This window comes from Pleurodeles waltl, chromosome 7, assembly GCF_031143425.1.
Source record: "Pleurodeles waltl isolate 20211129_DDA chromosome 7, aPleWal1.hap1.20221129, whole genome shotgun sequence".
In the NCBI taxonomy this organism is placed as follows: domain Eukaryota; kingdom Metazoa; phylum Chordata; class Amphibia; order Caudata; family Salamandridae; genus Pleurodeles; species Pleurodeles waltl.
This window is the reverse complement of record NC_090446.1, coordinates 336,900,183-336,925,892: the sequence shown is the minus strand read 5'-3', so window position 1 is coordinate 336,925,892 and position 25,710 is coordinate 336,900,183.

Genomic DNA, 25,710 nt, shown 5'->3' with positions numbered 1-25,710 from the left:
TCTACATATGTAGCAGCACAGTCAAAAATATGTTGCTAAGCTGGGTTTGTCAGGTTTCTGTTGCATATGTCCAAAACTGTGTATGACATAAGTGCTGATGATGTGCAGTCTTAACATACAGACACCGTTACCAAGTATGAACATGTAAGTATCATGAAATCAGAGTCATACAGAATGTGTATTAATATGCCAGATATGTTCCATCAACATGCTGCATTCTTTGCTCATACATGCTACTTACTTTTGAGCTCCCCTGCAGCACCATTTCAATTTGACTGACCATAAGCATGGTCAAATGTACCCCTGGGATTATGTATGTACAGAAACATGTTTAGGTAAGACTCAACATGTTTTTTGTACAAGTTTGAACCAGAAGCTATATGTCACATTTCAATACAGTTGCCTGAGGGTAAATTGTTGAAATGTACCTCAGTCATGTTTTGCAGGAGTTGAATGACAAACCCCTATCTATGTATTGGCTAAATGGCATTGAGTAAGGGAAGTCAGCACTGTGTGCTCTCTTGCATGACTGCAGATGGGGTATGCAACGTTGATGAGCATGTCTCAGCCCACTTCCATGATGCAATCCCAACACCTAAAGTTACAATTTCTCAACCATGTGTCCTATTTAAAATCAGCATACCATCATGAGTGTAAATCATTGTTCTGTATGATATGCTTGTAATCTCTTTGTAACTATATTTCCATATTGTGTACCTACAGTGGAATATATGATTGTGTTACAATGCCGGCCTATTTTCACACACATCATGTACATGTACAGCTTGAGCTAAAACAGTTTTTTACATGTTACCACCCTTGATAACATGACAGCTAAAGATGCCAAAAGGTTTGAAACGCACAGGGACTGTAATTGCACATCCAGCACGTCTAAGAGGCATTCAGAAAGATTGGAAAGCTTTATGAGCGAGGAAAGTAATTGGGGTCCTGGAATATTCATGACAAATTGGAGGCACCAGCATATACATCAACCACAAAACCAACCTCGGCTACACCTGTAGTCACACAGCCCCCAACCACACGGGCCAGGAGACTCAGAAGGATTAGGGGTTCTGTCTTCCATTACAGCATAGTGAGGGAGCTGAGGAAGAAAACAAAGAGGCTGGATGATTTTCAGCATGAGCAGGCCAGCCTGCGTGAATGTGTCATGAAGTTGGAGGAGGCCCTGGTGCAGATTTCTCAACTTCTTTAGACTCTCCCTTTCGACATTACCCTTCCCTTTTTTACATTTATTGCTTTCATTTATAGCAGTTAAGCATAGTGTAAGCTAGTGATTAGGATAGGTTTAGTGTACTTAAGTTTTAGATATTTTAATAGGTAGTTATTTTAAAATCTGTTTCATGCTTTTATGGTTTTTAATGGGTGGGAGGGTCGATGTGTAGTGTTTGTAAAAAATAAAAAAATATGAAAAGAAAATACCAAGAAATATATATTTGTTAAGCTTTACATGTGTAGTTAGTACACGTTTAGGTATAGTTGCTGTTTGAATTGTGGCAATCTATGTGTAATATTTGGACCAGTGGGGAGCCTGAACTTCATCCCACAGTTGGCATAGCAGCAGGAGGTCTGCCTTGTGGTGTAACTTGCGCACGGAGGTGCTTAGAGACAACACATCTATCCTGCTCTGCAGGACACCTGTGATTTGGATTGGGGGAGCCTGAGCTTCACCCCCCCCAGCCGGCATAGTTGCAGGAGGGCCATCTTGTGGTGGAACTAATGCTCAGAAGTGCTTAAAGGTAGCACATTTAGGCGCATGCCCAGGCAAAGACCGGGCCCGTCTTTGACCGGTAGAGACAGGGCTGGGCCCGATCTCTTTTGCATTCCCCAGCCTAGCTCCTGGTGGTGAGTCCGCCTCTCTTCTGTTTGGTGCATACACTTGATCCTCCTATTCAATCTTCCTGTTCTCCTGGGTTTTCCTTTTGGGACCCTAGAACTTGCATAGGGACAGAATGGGTAAACGCAAGCCACAGGAAAATAACGGCTCTTCCAGTGGGATGGCACAAGTTTCTCTGCTTGACTCCTTTTTAAACCAGGCAATGGGGCTGATTGCTAAGAAAATTGACTTTGCTGAGCGGTGACTGTCCCTGGATACAGGGGACAGGCATAGTTATATTTTGGCAGCACATCAAGTCTTCCAACCCTTACAAGATACCACAGCCCATTGAGACTCTATTGACTTATTTACCCCCCTATGCTTGGCGGCTGCTACGGGTGAACTTTTCATAGGGCCTTCATCCCAAGACTCTTTAAACTTTAGTTATTATGCACCCGTGGTGAAGAGGAAGCACCAATCGAAGCCCCTAGTGACCCATGATTATCCTGGGGGTATGGTGGCTGAGACCACCCAGGGACTGACCCATCTGAAGTTGGATTGTATTTTAGATAAATTTAAATCCATGAATGAGAAATGTGTGGCCCCTTTGGTTGAGAGACTGCACAGTTTGGAATTGTCTGTTCTCACTTTTTCTAAATCGGTTACTAATGTTATCAACTCCTTATCGGCTAGCATGGTTCAGTTGGAAAATTTTGCTCCGGCGGGGGCCTCAAATGGACATTATACTCCGGGAGTTGGTGCTGTGAATCCAAGTAACGTATCCACTATCCCTGATGGTACACTTTCCTTACCAATGACCACCAGTAACACAACGCCCTCCCAGTCTAGTTCAGGGCAGGGCAAAAATGATAAGATTAACCAGGTGGAGAGTGGGGCCCTTCAAGGTTTAGGTGTGGAAGCTGGACACCAATGGACTAAAAACTTGCGGTATCTGAATTTGCCACATGAATGTTGTCCCTATGTTGCAGTCATGGCGGGGGTGCCCCCCACCCCATAGCTCATCTAGGGTGAAGTCCACTGCTGACTTCCAGAATAAAGTTTGCCACTGGTTGAGTCAAAATACTAACTTTGACATCAAGGAGCATAGAGACATCCTATTTATAAGGAGGGTGGTTGGGTGGCTCCGATGGACAAGAAGCTCGAAGGTGACTGTGTGGTGATCAATTGTAGATCCCCTAGCTTGCCTAGGCTATCGATCTTCACCTCTAGATGCTCACATTCCCTGGATAGGGGCATTACAATCTTGCTGCTGTTTTTTTTTTTTTATAATCACTTACAGCCCCGGTCTAACGTGAGGCCAGTCCCTGTCATTTTGGGTTCTGGGGCTTCTCTGATTCCGACAAGGAATGGGGGGCAGATTTAAGAAAAGTGGCACGTCACCCAGTGCAGCGCTACTTTCTTTGACCCCTTAGCACCACCCCTACAGGCACCATGTGTGCGTCGTATTTAAAATACGGCGCATCATGGTGCAGGGTAGGGGGCAATAGTGTCAGAAATATTGATGCTATTGATGTACTGTTCAGGGTCAGCACCAACATTTTGGCGCTAACCCTGAACAGTACATGGGGGCCCATTGTAACCAATGGTGTGCCCCCTTTTAACACTTGCTCTGAGCAGGCGTTAAAGATGTCGGAAAAAATTACGCTAAGAAATCTCTTAAGTTTCTTTGTACCATTTTTTCAGCCCTCCTGACGGGGGAACGCCCACCTTGCATGCATTATGCCTGGTGCAGGCATAATGTGGCTCAAGGGGTCCTAAGTGCCACTTTGTAAATGTGGTGCAGCGTTTTTGGCCCTAGAAATGATGCTAATGTGTTGTTAGATGGTGCTAGGCTTAGGTTTCTTCCCTTGACAGATCTGGACAGCAATGATTGACTCTTTAATACCACTGCCATTGGTGTTAGTGCAGACAAGCTTAAATTCCTTTCTTAGAACTGTGCAGGCCTTAGGGATAAGATTTCTGACCTCGAATGGGTGACATTCATATCCCAGTTTGATGTGATCCTACATCAGGAAACATGGGCTCAGGAGGTGCTCACCGTGGATGGCTATGAGTCCTATATAATCCTGTCACCCCTTCTCCAGGTCATAGAGCTCAGGGGGGCTTTATCTGCCATTTTCCATATTTCTATACTCCCCTGAGTTATGCAGGTCCCGATTGGGCATGAGGGGATTCAGATACTGTGGATTGGCTTTTCCAGAACTTTTCAATTTTTCTTAGTTAAATTTTATAACTCCGTGTCTGATTGAGATCCTAGTCAATGTACTAGCTATTTTGGAGAATAGGTCCAGTATGAAGCTGGGCTGTTTTAATGTTTGCCTAGCGGGTGACTTTAATGCCAAGTTAGTTGTGACTCCCACTGTTCTAGACCCTTTTGTACCAGGGGGACGTCACTGTGAGCTTTGCAGCACCCGATCCCAGAGTAAGGCAGTTGTATAAAGCGCTTAAGCAGGTGGGTTTCTGTAACTATTGGAATTGCTGGACAATTTCTACCTTAGATGGCCCACATTTGTAGGGTGGGATAATGGGACCATCATTAATTATCTATTCACCTCAAAAGCTTTTGGGTGCTTCTTTAACAGTGGGCAGGTACTTAATGCACCTTACAGCGACCATAATCCCATTGAAGTATGAATGGTAGCCCCATCTGTTGATTCTCCAAGTGGTGTCCCAAGCATGGTGGGGTTAACCACAATTGATCAAGGTCAGAAGCTTAGATGGCACAATATTTCAATCCCTTCCTTGCAGGAAACCTTAATTAAGTTAAGCTTAAATATGCTTTTAAATTCTTTATTAACATGTGAGCCCCCGCCATTGTGTTGGCTGGCTTTAAGACTTTAAATAGTACTGCTAGATCAATTATGTTGGATTTATCCAGCCCCCCCAAGAGAGCCCGACGTGAGCTGAGTTGAAAAAAACTGTAAAGCGGCAAGCAGGGGCATACATGTAGCCCTTAAGGCCACCCAGGGGATCAGCAACTAGTCAAGATAGCTGCCCTGGCTACCTATAAAGAAGCAGTCAGTAAGAGGAAGCAACTTCTTAAGGAAGAAAGATGGGAGAAGCTTTCGAGTATGTGTAAGCTGGGTGATGCAAGGGGTTTCTGGTTCATTGTTAATGGTAAGCCTGCTTACCAGGTTTCTCCCGATGATGTAGGTACTAACATCTCTGCTACCAAACGGAAGGCCCATTTTGAGAAGGTGTATTCACTGCATAAAGATGCCCACTTGATTATGGTTGATGATGTGCCTCCCTTCTCATTATGTATACATTTTAGAATGGAGGAGGTTTAACTACCTATAGTGGGCAGCCCTTCACACAAAGCTCCAGGGTCAGATAGGGTCTCAATGAACCTTTACAAGGGAAACATCAGTCTATGGGCACCATTATTGATGAATGTATTAAACGCTGCTGCTTAGGTTGAAGTCCCAAAGTCCTGGAAATATGCGGTTATTTTCCTGGTTTTCAAAAACGGGTGTAGGCAAGACCCTAGATGTTACCGCCCAATCTCATTACTCAACTCCACAGTTAAGATCATGGGGTGTGATATTTTGCAGCGCATTGAAGAATGGGCTCTAGGGAATAATGTCCTTTGCCCACCTCAGTATGGTTTCAGAGAATGTTTTGGTATGATAGAGCAGTGCCTGTACCTACATTTGTTGGTGGGAAATAATTGGTGGCAAAGAAGGGAGAGATTTACCTTGCTGTTATGGATTTGAGTTGTGCCTTTGACAGGGTAAACTGCTCTAAGCTTTGGAGTATTTTAGAGAGTCTTGGGCTGCCTCATCCTTTGATTAACTTTCTTCAGGCCTTACACACCAGTGTTAATGCTTCATTTAGATTTGGCACTGAGGGGGAGCACTCTGACTCCTTTAACTTGTCAAGGGGAGTCAGGCAAGGATGCGTTTTGGAGCCCATTTTATTTCTGTTATATATTTATGGGTTGAATTCTTTTGTGGTGTCCCATGGTAAAGATATGCTGAGGGTAAAGTCCACCATGGTGCCTTCCCTTCTGTACGCAGATGGTGTGGTGCTCCTTTCACACACACTTAATAGTCTCAAAGGCCTGGTTAATCTGTTTCTTAAATTTATGGGTGATCTGGAGTTGGACGTTTACATCACGAAGACCCATTTTATTTACTATCAAGGGGCAGGTTGTGACAAGGTTGGCCTCTTTCCCTTATTTGGACATTCCATTTGATCAGCAGGATAGCTGCATCCCATGTCTTGCCAATCAATGTGCAGGTTTAACCAAGAATGTGGATTCCTCTTCAGTTTTGCCCTTAGGGTGGGTAGTAAACCCATTGCACCACTCCTTCAGATCTACATTATGAAATGTCTTCCAGTCTTACTATACAGTGCAGGTATCTGGGGATACCGTAACCACCAGGCTGTTCAACAGGAAGAAAACCGATTTTGCAGAACGCTGTTGGGCCTGGGTCCTCCTGACTCCAGCTTTTTAATGCATGATGAACTGCATCTGTATTATGCTGAAGACCTTGTTAAAATTGCCATGTTGCTTTTATGGGTCACTGTATGGAGCTGTGAACGTACCTCATTTAATAGGGAAATTATTGAGAACTGACTTGGTTGTGAGCAAGGCCACAAAATTCTGTGGATAAATTATATCAGAAGTACTGAAGAGTCTCTAGGCTGCCCTGAGTTGTTTTGAGTGCATCAGCTAACAAAATTTGATACAAAGCTTGTAAAGAATCTCTTTCTTCAGCAGGCAAGATAATGTATAGTGAACCGGTCCTTGGGAAATCCTTCTATGAGGGTCTTACTACTTTTGAAAACTAATGTAGGCCCTGAAGCATATCTTAACTTTGTTAGAAACCCCCTGGGTGAGATCGCTTCTCACCAGGTTTAGACTAGGCCCTATTCGGGACAAACTTTGTTTTCTTCCAGGGCATTTCGAGCTGTCTTCTATTAAGACTTGTCCCTGTGATGGTGGCTCACTTCAGACCATAGAGCAATTAGTTCTGTTCTGCGGGTATTACGATCCTCCCAGAAAGAGGTATCTGCTACTGCTACTTAAATCAAATGATTTTCATCAAATTCAACCTGCCTTTCTCTATTGCGAACTGCTAAATGACCATAGTGTGGCCATTGGCGATTTATTCTTTCTTGAAGAGTGCACTATATTGGAACAAAGTGATGAACTATAGGATTTTATGATAACGTTTTGGCGCCCCTTTTCCTTGAATATGGGTATGAATACTGTATCCCTCTAATTATTTTTAGTGGAATTTGTAAGATATATGTGTTTTTATGCTGTGATTTTATTGTTTCATGAGTAAGTCATTTATGCATTTTTATGCTTTTATGATTATACGTATAATTGAAATAAAAATATTCACTCAAGATGTGTGTGGGGGATTGCTGTTTAACATGTTATTTGTATTTAGTGTTTAAGAAAGTTTAAGATAAGCTAAGTTAACATAAGATAGTGTTAAGGTTAGTAAGTGTAGGGTAGGTAGGTGTAGGTACTAGCATAAGTTCAGATAGTGTAAGGTAGTGTTAAGGTTAGTAAGTGTAGGATAGGTAGTTGTAGTTTGTTTAGATAGATTTTATAGTATTACAATTTTTTCTACTTTCACAACACTGTAATCATTGCATCATTAAGAATTTTTATCGTTGAGTAGGTTGAGTTGAGTACATGATGTAGCTATTGCTCTGCAGTCTTTGAAGTTATACATTGCTTTGTGAGAGGCCTATGGACAAGAATTAGTGAACCTCACATTTTAGTCACTTAAGGACTCGTAAGTGGTCGTCTTTGTGTGATTTGACACACAGCCCAACAAAGAGAGTCACCTACTGTAGTAATGTGTGTGAAAGAGATATAACCTGTATAGTTGGGATGGTTTTGTCACTACATATTATAGATTCCTGACTGTGCCAGGACACACACTAGTGCCTGTCACTATGGCACACACCCTTGCACCATTGTGCAAGGGGGTCATTGTTGTTTACTGGTCACAAATCCACAACTGGTTGAAGAACCTCCGTCATCACTGGCATTGACTACTTGCTAAGTGTGGCAATTCATGCATGTCACTTTGTTAAATTACTTACAAAGTTTAAAAACATGTCTACCATTTCCTCTCCTCCGGGAGAGGTATTGCTTTCTTCCTGGTTCTGTGCCCTGGCTCCTATGTTGTAGTATGTGTGTATATTGCATAGTACATGTAATGTGTGGTTAAAATAACACTCAAAACATGTGAAGCCTCTCAGGGGACATTTACCCTTTTAACACCATTTATCAGATAACATAGAACCCCAACAATAATCCCTTGCATTTCATGCATACTGACATCCAAGGTACCGGACTGCCCTTGTACATCCTTGTGTGGCACATGTATAATGCAAATTCAGAAGGAATCCGGGCATGAGTATCTGCCTATTATCAATGCAATCATGATCATTTTTGTACTTTAGGATCTCTTCAGTGTGAGCTTTGAGCCTATCAAATGTGTATGATCACGTTGTCATGTTCACTGATTTAGATATATGTGGATGAGTGAAACAGTGTTATTAGCTCACATGCCTCTCAGACCCCTTTCTCAGCAGGCAGGAACTTGTGTGTTTAGTAAGGGCTTCCCACTGTTTGTCCGTCAAGTAACCCAAGCTTATTATCACACCTTGACGTTCCACTGGGACACAAGATATTATGCTGAATGCCATCACAGTGGATGCACTTGTTGGTGCATATCCAAAGAGAGCAGGCGATAGAGACTTTAGCTCACTCTCCTTAAGATGCTAAGAAGTATGTTCTGTTAACACATTCACCATGGTATAAGTAGCCCATTCTGCAACAGACATACGACACTCTGGTTTATAGGAGTGAATTTATTTACAAATGTGGGTTGGTCAGCATGAGCATTTTTGCACTGTTTCGGGCAACAACACCAACACTGATTGTGAGTCAAGGATGTCCAGACAGAATCCATTTGAGAGAGATGTCAAACAACATGTAGGGGTAAGGAGAAATTCAGTGAGGAGGTAAAAATTGACATTCAAGAAGGTAGGCTTCTTCAACAGTCCAACAAGTGGATAAGATCAACAGGTGCACAAACAAAAGGTTAAAGTACTGTGTGACAAAAGAGGTAGGATGATGATAGACACAGAACCACTGGGAAACTGACCAAGGAGCACAGACATATGTTACCTGGCAATTCAACAATGGAAACAGGGGAAGTCAACATCTTCCTCCTCTGATGGGTGTTGTACCTTCCCTGCAGTTGGTGGTGTTTGTGGGGAGGCATCTGATGCAAATAAAGAAGGGGCTGAAGATGTGGCTCCCCTGTTCCACCAGCATTTGTCTATGCCAGCAAGGAAGGCAGCATGGCACTGACAAGGAACTGATGACTTCTCAACAATGCAACAATGTTGCTATGGAGGGCACCCATTGACTCTAACTTGCACTCCATAGATTCCATGATTTGAATGATGGACGCCAGCTTGGTGGCAACCTCACTGGTGTCAGATGTTGAGGCCTGTTGTACTTGCATCTGCTTCATGACACCAACAAAGTCAGCTAGGGACTCCTCCATAATCTGAAGCCAAAGGTAGGTGCCTTTAATGCCACAGATGTATGCTTATTAGGACTCTGGCACACATGGCCTCCTTCTACGGTGCCCGCTATGATCTCCATCCCAGACTACACCTCATCAACCATTTGCTGCTGGACTCCTATCACTCGCAGCAGTGCATGACTAGCACTCAGGCTACCTTGCTACACACATCACACTCACCGCCTTGATATTCAATGGCTCCACATTCAGGCACACTGCTAATTCAATGTGCTCGGCCACACCTACATGCCAGTACACTACCAGGGGCTCACCAAGTTCACACACCATATATGCTTCCAACAAACACTCTTGGACCTCTGACATGCATCACTTGCATTCACCACCACGCCCAATAATCATTTGTACAAGACAGGAGGAAGTGTGATCTCTAACATGACTGGAAAACCTAGGAAAACTCACCCAGCACATCAGGACAGCTGTGTACAATATGTTTTCAAGCTAGTGACTGTACGTGTGGCTCTTCACATGATCCTACTTGGAGATTCTTCACATAGTCAGTATCTGGATCCCCTCTCAGGTGAGAAATTAATCCTCTGACAACCTCATTCCATTCCATTACTTTGCACTCTACTTTTGGCTGCATAGCCCCAAGGCAAGCACATTTGCCTCATGGTGTAAGGGGTCCTGCTCTGTCACAGTCAGATGGGCACATTTCTAAGGTTGATGCATGATGTGCTGATCCAGTTCAGGTTTTTTGCTTTCTATTGTGGGACTTGTAGTCATGGTTACTCATGGTAAACATTAGACTACAAGGTGCAGTACTCAAAGGACAACCTGGACTGTGGCAGCACATCACTCGTGGACCTGACAAACTTGGGAGGGCTTGACTGGGCTGGACAAGTTATCACTGGGCAAGAAACTTGTATTTATGTGATGTATGAGTTAACATGTGGGACATTCCTGCACTTTACCTTGCCTACAGTGCAGTGAAGCATTGCAAAGTGTCTTGCTGCATTGCACTGCATGACATTTTTAACAATATTGTCTCTTGTTTACACTAACGCTGTAGATCCTCCTGGTCCTCAATTGCAGCACTGTTGGTTAGGTGCAGAAAATCAAATATGTGAAATAAAGGGAATGCAATAATAAATTGCTTTGAGATATTGCAAATTAAGGTACTGTTGACTGTTTTTCATTGAGTGTAACAGGCGCAGCTGTGCTTTCTGGAACCACTTCTAGTAAGCAGCACAGTGGCATTAAGCCAGAGACATACAAGCAATGCAGATGTGGCACATGGCAACTGAAGTGAACAAAAGTGCAAAGCTGCCTCACAGAATTTAAGCTAGCCAGGCAACTAGTCACAGGCTTAGAGGAGGAACTTACCCTGCATGCAAGTAGAAGATAGAAATAGGTAGTGGATGTGGGATGAACCTGTTTCAGAAATCTTAAAGGACCCTCACTTGGACATTTGTTTTACAGTTAGTTTACACTCAGTTTTTTAGGGACTCCAATTTAAGAGACAGAACATCCATTTTACTGCTGAGCCCCTACCAATCATCCGTTTAGTCTATTGCATGTCAATAGAAGGTTTAGTAAACACTCTTTTGTGTTCTTCTTCAAAATGTATGCAAATTATGCACATTTCCATAATTTAGTATGCAAAATTCCCCTAATTTATTCTTACCCTTTTATTAATTACTCCCCCAAATGTTATCTCCATGTGAATCTACAGGCCCAGCTTTTCTGCTCTCCTCCCCCTACCTACCCTTCTGTGACTGCTGTAGAATGTTGGTGAGAATTCTAGGCACAACAGCTGAGAAGTGGAGGCTTGGGATGAAGCAGTTAAGGTTTGGTGATGTAACCATCAATAAACATATCTGCTTAATCTTCTTAGCTTTTCCTGGACATTTTTTTATTTGGAAAGTACTAAACTAGCTGTGAAGAAGGTCAGCTGTGTAGGAGACACCTTTCACACCACTACCCCTGAATTATTTATGCCTTACAATATTTCATTGACTGTTGCTCAGGTAACATCAAGGCCCAGATTTATGCTAAAGTGGCGCAACGCGGGCTGGACCAAAAATAGCAGCGCCGCACTGTGCCACTTTTGAAACACAGAGGTGTACCGAGGGGTGGCGTATTTAGAGGAATTAAAAAAAAATGGCATTACACCTCCTTGTAAATATGGACCAGTGCTAAGCGCCACTGGAGCATCACAAAAATTGACGCTCCAGTGGCGCTAGGGGCTCTTAAATATGCCCCAATGTTTTATCTTGGTATGGACAATTAATAGCATGATCTATGAGGGGTGCAGTATTTTCTTACAGCTGTCACTTTGAATAATTAAGGGCCAGGTGTAGGAAAGGTTAGAGACTTGTTAACCAGTCATAAACTGGTTATCGAATACTGAAATGGCCTTTTGCTATCTATCAAAGTCCATTTAGTATTATTTTTAGTCAACCAAATAAAATTAGAGATGCTTTAATTTTGCATATTCCAAAGTGTGATTCCTGATTTGTGATTTCAAAATAATACATCACTATTAACTGTATTAATGATTTTCTAATTACTGTAAGTTAAAGAAAGGCTATTTTTCTCACATGCAATTTACCACCAAGTGGAAGCATGTGATAAACTGGTGCAATAAAAATAAATGGGCCTATAATTCATTAGCACCTTCTACAAAGGCAGCTTTGTTTGTGATGGTGTTGACTTAAATTAGCACAATTATAAGGCTAAGTACTAGAGCAGTATTAGGTTGGTAAGTAGGTGCATCTAGACTGGGATCCTGAAAGAACAACACACACCCAGTGGCTCCAGCAGAGCAAAAGTGTATATTTACAGGAAGCAACTCTTGAGCAAGCTCTCCTGTGGGTAGGGAAACAGTTATTGCTTCAGCTGAGAGGGGGCAAACATAAACACCTGCTTCCTACGGAAAGGAGCAATGGCATCTCCTGCACGATGCAGGTAGCTGGCGGGGGCCGGGGAACCCTACGGTTCACCCTGCTGCACCCATCATGCTGCTTGGTGGGTGTCCCAGGTGGGCAACTGGGTGCCTACCTGTGATTAAGAGAGGCCCCGGTGGTTGTGGTCCTCCAGGCCACAGTTGGCTCGGGGAGAGTGGTCTTGTGGATGTGCTTGGTGTGGTGTTGGCTGCCACCGGGCAGCTGCCAGTGGCCAACCCCACACTGCACATGACAAAGGACTGTGCGCAGTGTGAGGATAGCAGCTTCTTGGTTAGTTAGCAACAGGGCCTGGCCACAGGCAGGCCCTGACGCAAAGCCCCTGCTGTGCATGGTCAAAGGCAGTGTACAGTGTGGGTTTTGATATCTCTGATGAGATGCTGCAGGGCCTGGTCACAGGCCAGGCCCTATGGACAACCCCTCTGTTGTACACGGCCAAAGACCATATGCCACAGTTAGGTTGACGTTTACGTATGGAAGTAAAATATTGCTTTATGTTAAACAAAGCCTAGAAATTTACTGAAAAAACAAAAGTTAAAGTAACGTTGTTGTTAGGTGAATATGTTAGTGACAACATTAACATTAAAGTTAGAGTTTAAAAAACACACAAATTCACTAGCCATGGTGTTATACAGTTCGCACTGAAAGGTAGGACAGAATGTCGGGCGTGAGGACTGAGTCCGTCTACACCATCAGGGTCTGATGGCCCAATTCCAAGCTAGCGCAAAGTGCCTCACCTGAACCCCCATCTTGCCCAGGGTAAAAGATGATTTCAGCAACCTTGAACATGATGCTCTGACTCTCAAGGGAGTCGTAGAAACAGATCTCACCCTTTTGTTGTTTTACTCATGCATGTCCACGGTAAGCACAAGAAAGATACATATAAAGGTTTTCAAACATTTATTTAAATAATCGTATTCTTGTATAGAGAGGATGAGCAGTGATTATTAGGCAGATGATGAATACAATGAATAACCCAACCATGGCAATCTTATCTCTATATCTTACTACCTATCACTAGCTATGCTCTGAAAGCATAGCACCCTCTGCCTGATCTAGGAGGATCGCATGATACCCCCATATCTGAAGAGTTGTACACGGGAGCCAGACTAGAGTCGGTCTAGGGTGAAGTTGGCAATTCTTCTCTGCAAGATGGAAGATCCGTTCGAGGACAATGATGACTGGAGGGCTCCTCTGACATCTGTTGGACAGTGCACCATTTATAAAATCAAAACCACACTGTGTTAGAGGTGCAGCTCTGATGAAATGATATAACTAGGTTTCAGGAGCTGTCTCCTAAGGGACAACACAAGCATCAAGATATCTTCTGCTATGTTCCTAGCCTTGAACAGAGTGTACAGATTACATGCTGAGAAAAGCTTACTAAAAACAAGCAACATGTGCAGCGTATTGTCAGAATAATATCATGCAGGCATAAAGTGTGTAAAATATCTTTGCTACAAGTGATGTCAGCCTAAAATGTGTAAAATGTAAAACTAAGCTAAGATGGAGAACTAAAATGGGCCCAAGAAAGCTTCAAGAATCCCTCGCCTTGGCCATGGAAGGCAAAGCTTCATGATAAACTATACTCAAAATTAAACAAAATGTTCACCTTAACATCCAAAGCAAGTAATTTAAAAATATGCCAATTATCAATATAAAATGTATTAAAACAATTGATAAAAACAAGGACCAAATTAAAAATCAGAGGTGGCTTCCAAGATGTTTTTCATGTTCTCAGTATCAATGGATCCAGAATGGAATCCCCATCTGCAGACAACAAAAACACAATGGCCTTAACAAGCAAATCGAAGGAACAGACATGGTCAGTCCCCTCAGCTGACACTGAAGGTGTTGCATTCTGTACTGTGTCCACAGTAAAAGAGCCAGTATTAAGGGTTCCGTTAGCGATAGCATCCATTTACAAGGAAAAGAAAGGCTCATGAGAAGCATCCTGAAGCAATGCCAGTCTCATGGGATAACACCAGAAATGAACTCTCAAAGGGCACATCTGCAGGTCTAAGTCCATAGATTGTACCAATTGTGTTGCAAGACAGATGTTGAGTGCACACTTGAATGTGTACCAAATACAGCGGAACACAGCCTGCACACGGTATAAACACACTGGTAGTAAAGACAGGAACCAGTTTTTGTTTAGTTCCTCAAGCAAAGACAATCCAAAGTACTGTATTATGCGTTCATGACACAGCTAAATGTGCAGTAATTCTAGGATAATTTCACCTCGAGGGGGGACAGCAACAAAAATAGGACGAAAATACCACCTTTTAGGAATAACACAACTGGTATACCTCCAAATACACTTTTGGAATGTGTTGACAAAGCCAGACACAGGCACTTTACAAAAGTGCACCAAACCCACAGCGTTGAAAGCATTAAATATATGCTGCACAAGTTCACCAAAATGCAGGAGAAAGTTTGTGCTCAAAAGCGATTATATTTCAGAGGACGACCTCGCAACTTGAAGTTCAAATGATTCATTGGCAGATGTAAGTGCCACATCTTTCAGATAAAAGAAGGCCTTTAGCCTGCTCTATTTGTCAAAATTAACATTAAAAGTTGGAATGGAAGGACATAAGCTAACTGACCTAATCTTATGTTTGGGAGCAAAGAGCAGGTTATTACAATATGTCACTACTTGAGAGACCAAAACCACATAAGGGACACCTGTTATTACAACATGTCACTATTTGAGAGACCAAAACCACATAATGGACACCTGCTCTCATCCCACATAAGCCATGATCATTTAATATCGAATAACTTCCATTTGAAAGTTATTGAAATACTGAATGAATCAAGGAAAGACATACTCCCTTCAAGTACTACACCAGATTAGCCACAGACGCATTACACGCCCTGCACAATGTTGCCTGTTTACAAGTAATTGAGTGGCCTAGCGAGATTTCACATTCATTTCCACTGAGAAAGATCTCCTTTTCCCCACTCACACATCTGAAAATGAAAGGCAAATTCCACAACTCATGGATGAAGCTCTCCCCCAGAGCTTTATATCTGCCTACTGAAAAATGTAAGAAACACAATGTGAATTGAAACATTGAAATTGGCAGTGAGATCACTCCATTAATTAACCACACTGCTGGTGGAGTCTCAACTACTGTGAAAAGCAATTTTTCTAAATTTTTGATATTTGGCATGGCATAAGTAGCATCTTTCTTTGCAATGAAATGTTACCTGTGTATAAAGTTAAAAGGCAAATATAACTCTGTTCCATAAACCCGCTTTCATAGCACGCAGTAAAACCTGTAGTGTCCAGCTCAACTGAATAATTAATCTAAGCTCCCTTTGCCCATGTTGTAAAAAATACTTCATTTTGCACAATAGTAATTGCAGATAATACAACAATATGCAAAGTGTAAATATGCATTGACAACGTATTCATTCCATTATCAACAATAGCCAATGCATTTTCCAAATTACCGTGATTGATTTGCCTTCAATTATCAGCAGCTTCAATCTGGGAAAGCTTCCAAATTTCATGATAAATAGCATAAAGAAATATTTTGGAATGTGGCGGCCTAGGACCTAACACAACCTCTTGCAAACCCATGTCATTAGAGAGGGGAGAGAGAGAAGTTATTTTTACTCCAGACAAAGGGGAATGTTGTAATCACTGTTGGCATAACTTTCCTACCCTGTAGGTAGTGACAACCCCTGAGTGTTGGGACTGAATGTAACAAGGGTCCTTTCTCCTTGCTTTAAAACCCTGTGAGGAGTTTAAAAAAAGTACATGACAAACATTTGAGCCCCCTAGCCACATTTACACCAATTTGGACCTGAAAGTATAGAACTTAATGGATCATTTTGTACCATACCCTTGAGATGTTCTTCAGTGGAATTTACAAAATATTGCCAATTATCAAAACATGCAATAGAGGGAATACTGGGCAAATTAATTTCTTTAGCCTTTGCTAGTCCCAAGCAAGTAGTTTGATGCACTGCTTCATTCAGAGACATCATCTCTATTGGAATTAGACATGCTCTAAATAAAGCATTTATGCCCACACTTGCCAATATTTCGTACCCCAAACTGGTTTTAAATCAATTGTTTCTTTCCAATATTTTATAGCCTTTAATTGCCAGTTGGGATATGAATGAATTTGAATAAATTAATTTTGCCTGGGTAAGAATATTTTTCCTCGCTTTTGTAGGGGTATGTTTATAAAAAGAAGACAGTACATCTAATGTGTCATGTCAAGAAAAATGTGAACATTTATCCAAGTATGTTTTGGGGTAACCCACTGGTAGAGTTGGGTAATGTTCCCATTGTGTGTAATTGAAAACTGTATGTGGAGTACTAGCTCTTTGTAAATAGTGACGAGCATAGTGATGGTAAAAAACATTTTTCCATAAATTGCAGAATTCATGCACATATCCTCTCTTTCAAATACATTATAATACTTAAGCTTAGATAGCATTGATGTCACTATTTTTATATCCCATTCATCAGAAATAAGACCTGGTGTTATCACGTCATCCATGGTGACCTTAAATACATAAGATAATTGCAGAGCTTCTGTAGGACCAAAAATATCATATGGGACCTTGTCCATCAGGGACTGGAAAAGCAGGAATGTTCACAAGGGACAGGTCTTGTCACACTTTATGTGAAGACAAATGGGGTTTCAACTCCTCAGCTACCAGTTCTACAACAGATTATTCTAGAAGATAATGTCCATTCATGAGCAAGAAGAATACAGTCACAAATCCATTCCACAAAATCAGGAAAAGCAATGAAATGGCAATCCACATGTACGACCATGGAGGGATCAGATGTTGTTTCAACCAGCATAGAAAATCACGACCACCATGTAGTGAAATATGCAAAGAATCAGCAGAAAAGTCATCAACTTCAAAAAATAACCATAAGCAGTCTGTGTGAAAACAAGGGCCTCCATTGGTGAAAGAGAACTAGTAGGCACCTCCAAAGGTGGTTCATCATGAACTACTCTATTGCTTTGAGTATCAGCAGAAAAATGCATACTGACATCTGATGCATCCCTTGAATTTGCAGCTGTGACAGAAACCAACAAAAGTCAATTATCCACCCTCCTCAGCCAAGGGGAAGCAATATTGGTAGTATTCAGTACTTGTAGAGATATTTCCTGTAGGGTAGTGAGAGGAGTTAAGGACTACACATGAGTCCTTGTGGCCTACTGTGTAGAATGGGCAACATGATGCAATTTTACTTGATTAACATAGAAAAACCTTTTGTCTTGACAACCAGCAAGCAGTGGCAAAATCAATTCAATGTCGAGGGTTGGCACCAGTGCACCATATGATGGGCCAAACTCCTCCACTTGAATCGTCTCTCGAACTAGATTCCCAGCTTTTGGATTCAAGCCAAAAGGTCTGTTTGCTCCTTCATTCCTCTAGTGGCAGAACATTTAAAATATTCATTTTTATCGCTCAGCCCTGAAATCTTGTACTTCCTGTAAGACAGCAAAGCGTTCATATATGTCAAAGGGTGCAACTGCCACCACTGTGTAAGGATTGTTGAGATCTGGAATGCACATATAGATTCCAAAGAGAATCACATAGGAGCCTGGCCACCCAAAGATCTTCTAGGCAGGTTATTTAATGCTCTCTGGACTCCATATGAGTGATGGTTCCAACTACAACCTAAACCTAATGCGCCAGCTGTTGAGGATTACTTTAAGTCTCGGTTATTCTGCTCTACAATCAAATTTCCATCAGGATGATATGGAGAGGAGAATAATGCACAGCCACACCCAGCCTTCCCATAGTATGCCTGTACGATTTAGAAGCATAAGCAGGGTCCTAGTTCTAGTGGAATGCAGCTACTGCACATGGCCCAATGACGTTTTGCAAATCTTTAATAATAAGTTGATCACTGTAGCCACACCCATAGGAATCTAGAGCAACAATCTGCAGCAAGTAGAATACATTTAAACACACCATGCACATTTAAGGGACCACAAATGTCTAGATACATGCATTGAAGTGATTTGTTTGAAACAAAGAGGGTTATCTGCAGTGGGCGTGCCATGGTGGAGCTTTTAATTTGTTGGCAAATGTCACAACTAAGGACATATTGCTTTTTCTGCCTGAACAGACAATGCCACCAATAGCGCTTCTGTAGTTAGGAACCTGTGGCCCCCCACCAGCATGAGCAACTGCTACACCCTCATGAGCAGCTATTATTAATTCTAGCCTGCAGTCCTGGTTGAGTATCACATGAACACCCACCCCATGGATGCTAGCAGAAGGAATGTTTTAGGAACTCAAGCGATAGGACTATTTTTCTGAATATCTTTTAGGTGAAAGGGTGCTGTTCCGTGAAGTATTGATGGCAGCCATAATATCTTCATCCACCATGGGTTGTGAATTAATATTTGCAGCTACAGTTGCAGTCTTAACTGCTGATGTGGCTGCTTCATCAGCCAATGAATTCCCTACACCATGTCTTCCAACACTCTGGTGATTCAATGTGTGAATGACATTAGCCAATGGCAAACTGTCTTTGAGTTGTGCCATTTTTCCCCAAAGTGGTTTATGATTGATAGCATTCCCCTATGAGTCTCTGAATCCATTCATTTGCCAGTAATGTAAATTTTCATTAAAAGACTGTTCAAAATAGTATGAATCGCACAACATGATTGGGGGGAATTCTAGATCCATATTTTGTAGTGCCAAATTAAGGCTTTCAGTTCAGCTAATTGTGCAGTATAATCCTCTAAGGATTGCATGAACATTATTTGCAGATGGAATTGTCCATCCTTCATAACACTATGGCCCTCATTCTGACCTTGGCGGGCGGCGGAGGCCGCCCGCCAAAGTCCCGCCGTCAGGTTACCGTTCCGCGGTCGAAAGACCGCGGCGGTAATTCTGACTTTCCCGCTGGGCTGGCGGGCGGTCTCCTTCAGACCGCCAGCCAGCCCAGCGGGAAAGAGGCTTCCACGATGAAGCCGGCTCGGAATCGAGCCGGCGGAGTGGAAGCTGTGCGACGGGTGCAGTTGCACCCGTCGCGTATTTCACTGTCTGCGCAGCAGACAGTGAAATACATGTAGGGGCCCTCTTACGGGGGCCCCTGCAATGCCCATGCCAGTGGCATGGGCACTGCAGGGGCCCTCAGGGGCCCCGCGACCCCCCCCTACCGCCATCCGGATCTCGGCGGTCCGACCGCCGGGATCTGGATGGCGGTAGGGGGGGTCGGAATCCCCGCGGCGGTGCAGCAAGCTGCGCCGCCGCGGAGGATTCAATGGGGCCGCGGTACACTGGCGGGACCCCGCCAGTGGTGCCGGTCCGACCGCGGCTTTACCGCCGCGGTCGGAATCCCCATTGGAGCACCGCCGGCTTGTCGGCGGTGCTCCCGCGGTCCTCCGCCCTGGCGGTCAAAGACCGCCAGGGTCAGAATGAGGGCCTATGTACTGCAGCACAAGCAACCAAGTATTGGTGTTTGGTGCCCATACAGGCTGGGCTAAACCATCATTATATATTATGTTTTCATACAGATCAAGAGGCAATATATTAGTGGGGTGGGGTGTGACATTGTTAGAGAACGGTTCTGACCATCAGGTCTGCCCTGATGAGGTGACTCACACACAGTAAACACATGGTAAAATGGACTGCACGTGTTTACTGCCGGTGTCGCCGTGCTACGGAAAGGCTGCTGTGGCGCAGCAAGGGCAGGAGGCCCCGGCAGGTAACATGTGATCATGGGTGCGCCTGGATGTGTACCCATGGGAGGGCTGTGGGAGGAGGATTCCTGGTGTGTGCAGCCCAAGAACTGTGCTTAGGTAATCCTTGTGCAGGAGGAACTATGCAGAGTTGGTGGTGACCTGGAGTAGGTCTCATGAGAGGGGTATACACATGTGAGGGAGAGTCAGTGTGCTTACTGTCTTTTCACTGTAGGGACACTCAGTTCAATGCCAATGTCAGAGTGCTTAAGGTATTTGCATTGTGGGGATACTCCATTAAATGTCAATGGGAAAGGAGGGCCTAGGGTGCAACTCCAGTTCTCTCGGGTCCACCGAGACCAGAGTCACACCAAAGTACACTGTAACCTGTAAGAAAAGAATGATGCAGTAGGTTACAAGAGCATAGTTGTACAACCTATGGGTCATCCATGGATGTCATCTTTCTCTGACTCAGGATTAGGGCCAATTACTGCTCTCGCCAGTTGCTTGAGCAGGGCCTTGCATCAATCAGCCAGCTGTCATTTTGTGCCAGGAGCAGACTGGAGAGGCCCTGCGAGGAATGTCAGTGAGGAGGGGCTGAGACTTTCAGACCACATGTGGCAACTAACTCCTGGAGGATGCCATTTTGAGCTATCCCAGAAGACTGTGCAGGAAGGAGGGGACGGGGGCAAGGAAGTGATGTGGCACATCTGGATAGGCCAGAGGTGCAGACCTGCTGGACACTTCCGCCCTCACTTAAAAGGTCCTGCACAGGGGAGAGCTTTCTCTCTTGGCTGTGCTTCACTGCTGGACACAGGGACTGCAGACGGACGTCATGTATAACTGGAAGGAAGAACCTCCTGACTGCCCTTGGGGAAGGGACTCTGCCCCTGAAGGATTCCAGGCCAGTGACGCGAATGCCAGGGCCAGGCGAGCTGGCCCCCTTAACCCCCCAGAGGACTAGTTGGGGGAAGGACTGGGCTAGCGCAAGGAGAGCACGCTGCCCAGAGGGAAAAGAGGGAACCCAGAGCAAAGATTGGCGCAGGGAGTCAGTGGGACTGACTCCCTATGATCTGGGACCCTTCCAGGCCAGGAGGCCTAAGGAGAGTGCTCCTGGTGGCAAGGGCTTGTCACCAGGAGCGAAACGACACAAGAATGATGAATGATGAATGCAGAAGTCAAGTCAAGTCAAGTCGGGGGGGTGCCGTCGCACCCGCTGTGAAGATTGCCAGGAGGGGCCACAGACCCAATCCTGGGGCCCCAAGAAGAGGCTGACATCGGGGAGCACCGTTGCGCTCCCTGTAGAGACGAGGAGGGCCCCCGGACCTCACCCTGGGGCCCCAAAGCTGTAGGGAAGAAGGGGGGAGTGCCTTGCACTCCCGTAAGCGGCCTGTCCGGCCGCAAGCCTCCCCGTGTCTGCCCGCTGGAGTGGGGAGACAACACAGAGAAGGCCAGCTCCCGTGGCAGCACACGGAGGTGCTGGCCATGCGGGGAGGTGGTGGGGCGGCCAGGGGTGGACTCCCTGCGCCGCCCTCCAACAAGGGAGACTTTACCTGGAGCGGGAGAGCCGCCCATTTGATATTCAGCCGCCCCAATCAATCAATCAATCAATCAGTATACTTGTAAAGCGCACTACATACCCGTGAGGGTTTCATGGCGCTGGGAAAGGGGGGGGCTGCTACTGCTCGAAGATCCAGGTCTTGAGGTGTCTTCTGAAGGTGAGCAGGTCTTGGATCTTTCTTAGGTCGGGAGGGAGGGTGTTCCAGGTCTTGGCGGCGAGGTAGGAGAAGGATCTGCTGCCGGTGGATTTTCGTTGGATGCAGGGGACGGAGGCGAGGGCGAGGTTGGAAGAGCGGAGCTGTTGGGTGGGGGTGTAGAAGGTGAGTCTGTTGTTCAGGTAGGGTGGTCCGGTGTTGTGGAGTGCTTTGCGGGGCTAGAGCTGTGGATGGTCCCCTAACCAGACTTGTGGTGGTCCCAGAAAGATGGGCCACCACCAGATTCACGCCCAGAGACAGGGGGAGCTACAGGAGCAGCGCAGCCTCCCCCCAACATCGTTTTGTGTCCCCACCCTAGGTAGGGTGGGACAAATGAATGATAAACCCCCAAGGGCTCTACATGTTGTTAGCGCCCAAGCATATGTGAACTTTGTTCCAGCTTGTGGGACTGTGCCTATCAGAGGGGTAGGCTAATATTATCCAATGTATTGGACTGTTAATCAATGGTCAATTAGGAGTAATCTAAAAGTAATCTAAAAGTAATCCTAATGGTTAAATTGCTTGAATATGTTTCTATATGTTCCCTGATGATGTTAATTTGAATAATGACACTGACAGACATCTTTTGGTAAGTTAGAGGTATTTAATTGCAAATGTAGGTGTGTTCATTTCACCTTACTGTCCAATATCAAATGTTCAAATGTCGCGGGGTTGTTTTGCCATGTGGGTTGTTGGATTATATTCTCCCTTGAGGAGACATGAGAGATTACACAATGTTTTCCCAGAGTGATTCCATCACTTTGTGTATATTTGTAGATTGTTACATAGTATTGAGTAGTGTGTGTGAGTAATAAGTGTACTTTTACTTTATCAAAAGAAAAAGCACAGACTGGACAATCATTTATTAAGAGTCTTGCTTGTGTGCTCGTGAATGGGGATTACTAGCCCACATCACCTCCCTTGAGTAAGCCTTGGACTGCTCTGCAATGCTACCCTATGAGAGTCAAGCGCTACAATGGGGTGTTTGGTTCCCAGTGGCGGTCATGTGCGGACTCGTTACTTGTGCAGGCCACACAACTAATGACCCTCCTTCCAACAGACATATTTTGACAAAACACCCACAACCTTCTTCTTTTTAATCAGGGTCCTGTGTGAGGCATTGGCAGATTGCCAGCACTGCTACTTACACTATAAATTAGTATAAGGTAATTGAGGAGACCGTAGCTAAATTGCCAATTAATTGAATCCAGGGCAGGAGCCATTCCATACACATTTTGTATCTGCTGTAGCACTTCAGGCAAAACAGCAAGTGATGCTGCAGCAAAGATTGTGCCCCAAGTACTGCAGTCATCAGTAGGGGGGAACGATTCCAAGCAGTAAGCACATTGTGAGAATTCTACGTTTACCCTGGGATCCTCTATGGGGAAACACTGCTTCAAGCTGATTTGTTTTTCGTGCAATGCAGAACAAAATTTCCTTCCTTCTGGTGGGAATCTTGCCCATAATAGTGTTAATAGTTGCAGAGCTAATCGCAGGCACAGCTAACGCTAACTGGACAGCTTGAACAGCTGTTGCTGGGGCAGTTGTTATTGTGCATATAAAAAAAACGGGTTAAAGGTATGCGTAGTCTAACTCAGTTGTTCCCAACCTGTGGTCTGGTGACACCTGGGGGTCCAGAAAGCCTCCTCAGGTTGTCCGTGACTGCTCAGAAAATTAAATTAACTGATATTAACGGATTAAAAAATGTAAAACATACTGTAAATGTCAATTTGAAACTAGAGGCTAAAAATTTAATTAGTATTCTCAAGTCAATTTGTTTCAGCGTGCAGTTGCATCAAACATAATATAGTATGGACAATGTGTAGTTTCAATTGAATTTAGAAAAGCGTCAACCTTCCTATACATTTAAAATGTTTATGTTTATATTGTATTTGTTTGCAAATTAAATATAATGTGTTATCATTTATGTATGTGGTTCCTGGAAGGCTTTTTCTGTATTTTTTGAGTATTGTTTTGCAGTTCAAATCATCAACATTGTATAAGCCTGGGTCCCTGGCTTCCAGTAATAACTCAGTGGGGATTCCTAGATTCCAATAATGATTCAGTGGATGTCCCCGGGTTCCAGCAATGAAAAAGTGATGGTCCACGGAAGTCAAAAGGTTGAGAACCACTGGTCTAATGAGATCATTTATACAGTACGTAATTCCTCCACATTTAGCGCTGCTAAGTTTGGATATGGTGTTTAGCCATATACGACTGGTCATGTACTCCCATCATTGCTAAGGGGATCCAGTCCAGCGGTAGGGCACCTTGGAACCAATTTTGATCTTCCTGATATGTTAATGTGATTTCTGAATAATTACAAACTCTGTATTGGCCTTGAATGGAAGCTTCAGTGTATGTGTGAAATGTTTGTGTATTAGCATCGACTGCAGAAAAAGTGACCCATGAGTAAAATACTTCAGTTTTATTAGCTTTGTGAGCCTCAACCACGAAGGGAACACCTCTACCCCCAGTAGGTAGACCATGTGATTTTAAATGTGCTGTAACTTCATGTCTGCAATTAGCAGGAATATTAATCACATTCGCCATTTTCATAAATGTAATTCAGAGAGGTGAAGATACTATATTGTGGGGGGATCCTTTTAAATGTTCAAGCTTGAACAACCTACGGACAAAGTAGGTACTTCCTATAATGCTGAGGAGGATTAGTCCTTAACCACATGGACGTCTCCATTCTCAGGTGAACAGGGGACATTGGGCAGACACAAGAACTACCTAGGAGACCCGTTGAATAAGTATTTTACCTATAAACATTGGTGGCACCATGTTATACAGTTCCCACTAAAGGTAGTGCTACATATTATGATGACAGAGCTTCAGAACGTGAGGACTGAGTCTTTCTACACCATAAGGAACTGTCGGCTCAAACCCTGGCTAGTTCACAGTGTCTTATCTGAACCCCAAACCTCCCAAGGTAACAGTTGATTTAGGAAACCTCAAACATGACACTCATGCCCAAGGAAGTTGGGGAAACAGATCTCACCCTTTTTTCTTTTATTCATACATGCCTAGGGTAAACACAAGAAAGATACGGATAACAGTTTTCAAACATTTACATTTATTGAAATAATCGTATTCTTGCATTGAGAGTATGAGCTGCAATTATTAGGCAAATGAAACAAAGCATTGTAATGAGCAGCACCAACATGGTGAATAAAATGAATAATCCAACCATGGCAATCTTATCGCTATATCTTCCTACTATCACTATCTACATTCTGAGAGCATAGTGGATGTACCCTTTGCCCAATCTAGGAGGATAGCCTGAGACCCCCATACCTGGAAAGCTGAGCCAGGGAGCCGGTCTACAGTGACCCTGGCAATACTTCTCTGCAAAATGAAAGATCAGCTTCAGCAGACCTCCATACCCAGCACAGGCTCCATTCCAGGGCAGGCATGCACGGAGTTCTCCTCTGACCATATTTGGTAGTACACCCTTTATATAATCAAAACTACACTGTGTTAGAGGCACAGCTCTGATGCAATGTGTCTAGGTTTCATGAGCTGTCTCCAAACAGACAACGCAAGCATCAGTATATCTTCTTCTATGTTCCTAGCCTTGACCAGAGTGTAAAGATTACATGATGAGAAAGGCTTACTAAAACAAGCAACATGTAGAGTGTATTCTCAGAAAAATATTGTGCCGGCTTAAAGTGTGTAAAATATAATTGCTAAAAGCAAAGTCAGACTAAAATGTGTAACATGTAAAATGTAAAGCTAACAATCCCGGCCACCTGATATACCTCCATAAAAAATATTTTTATTATTGATTTGTGCTTTTGGATCGTTAGAGGAGTAATTTAGCTTGGGTAGACATTGCTGATCCGTGCTGATTTTTATTGGATGACATTTTTAAAAATGGCAGATGTATTGCAGTGATGATGTAATATTTCAGGAACCATG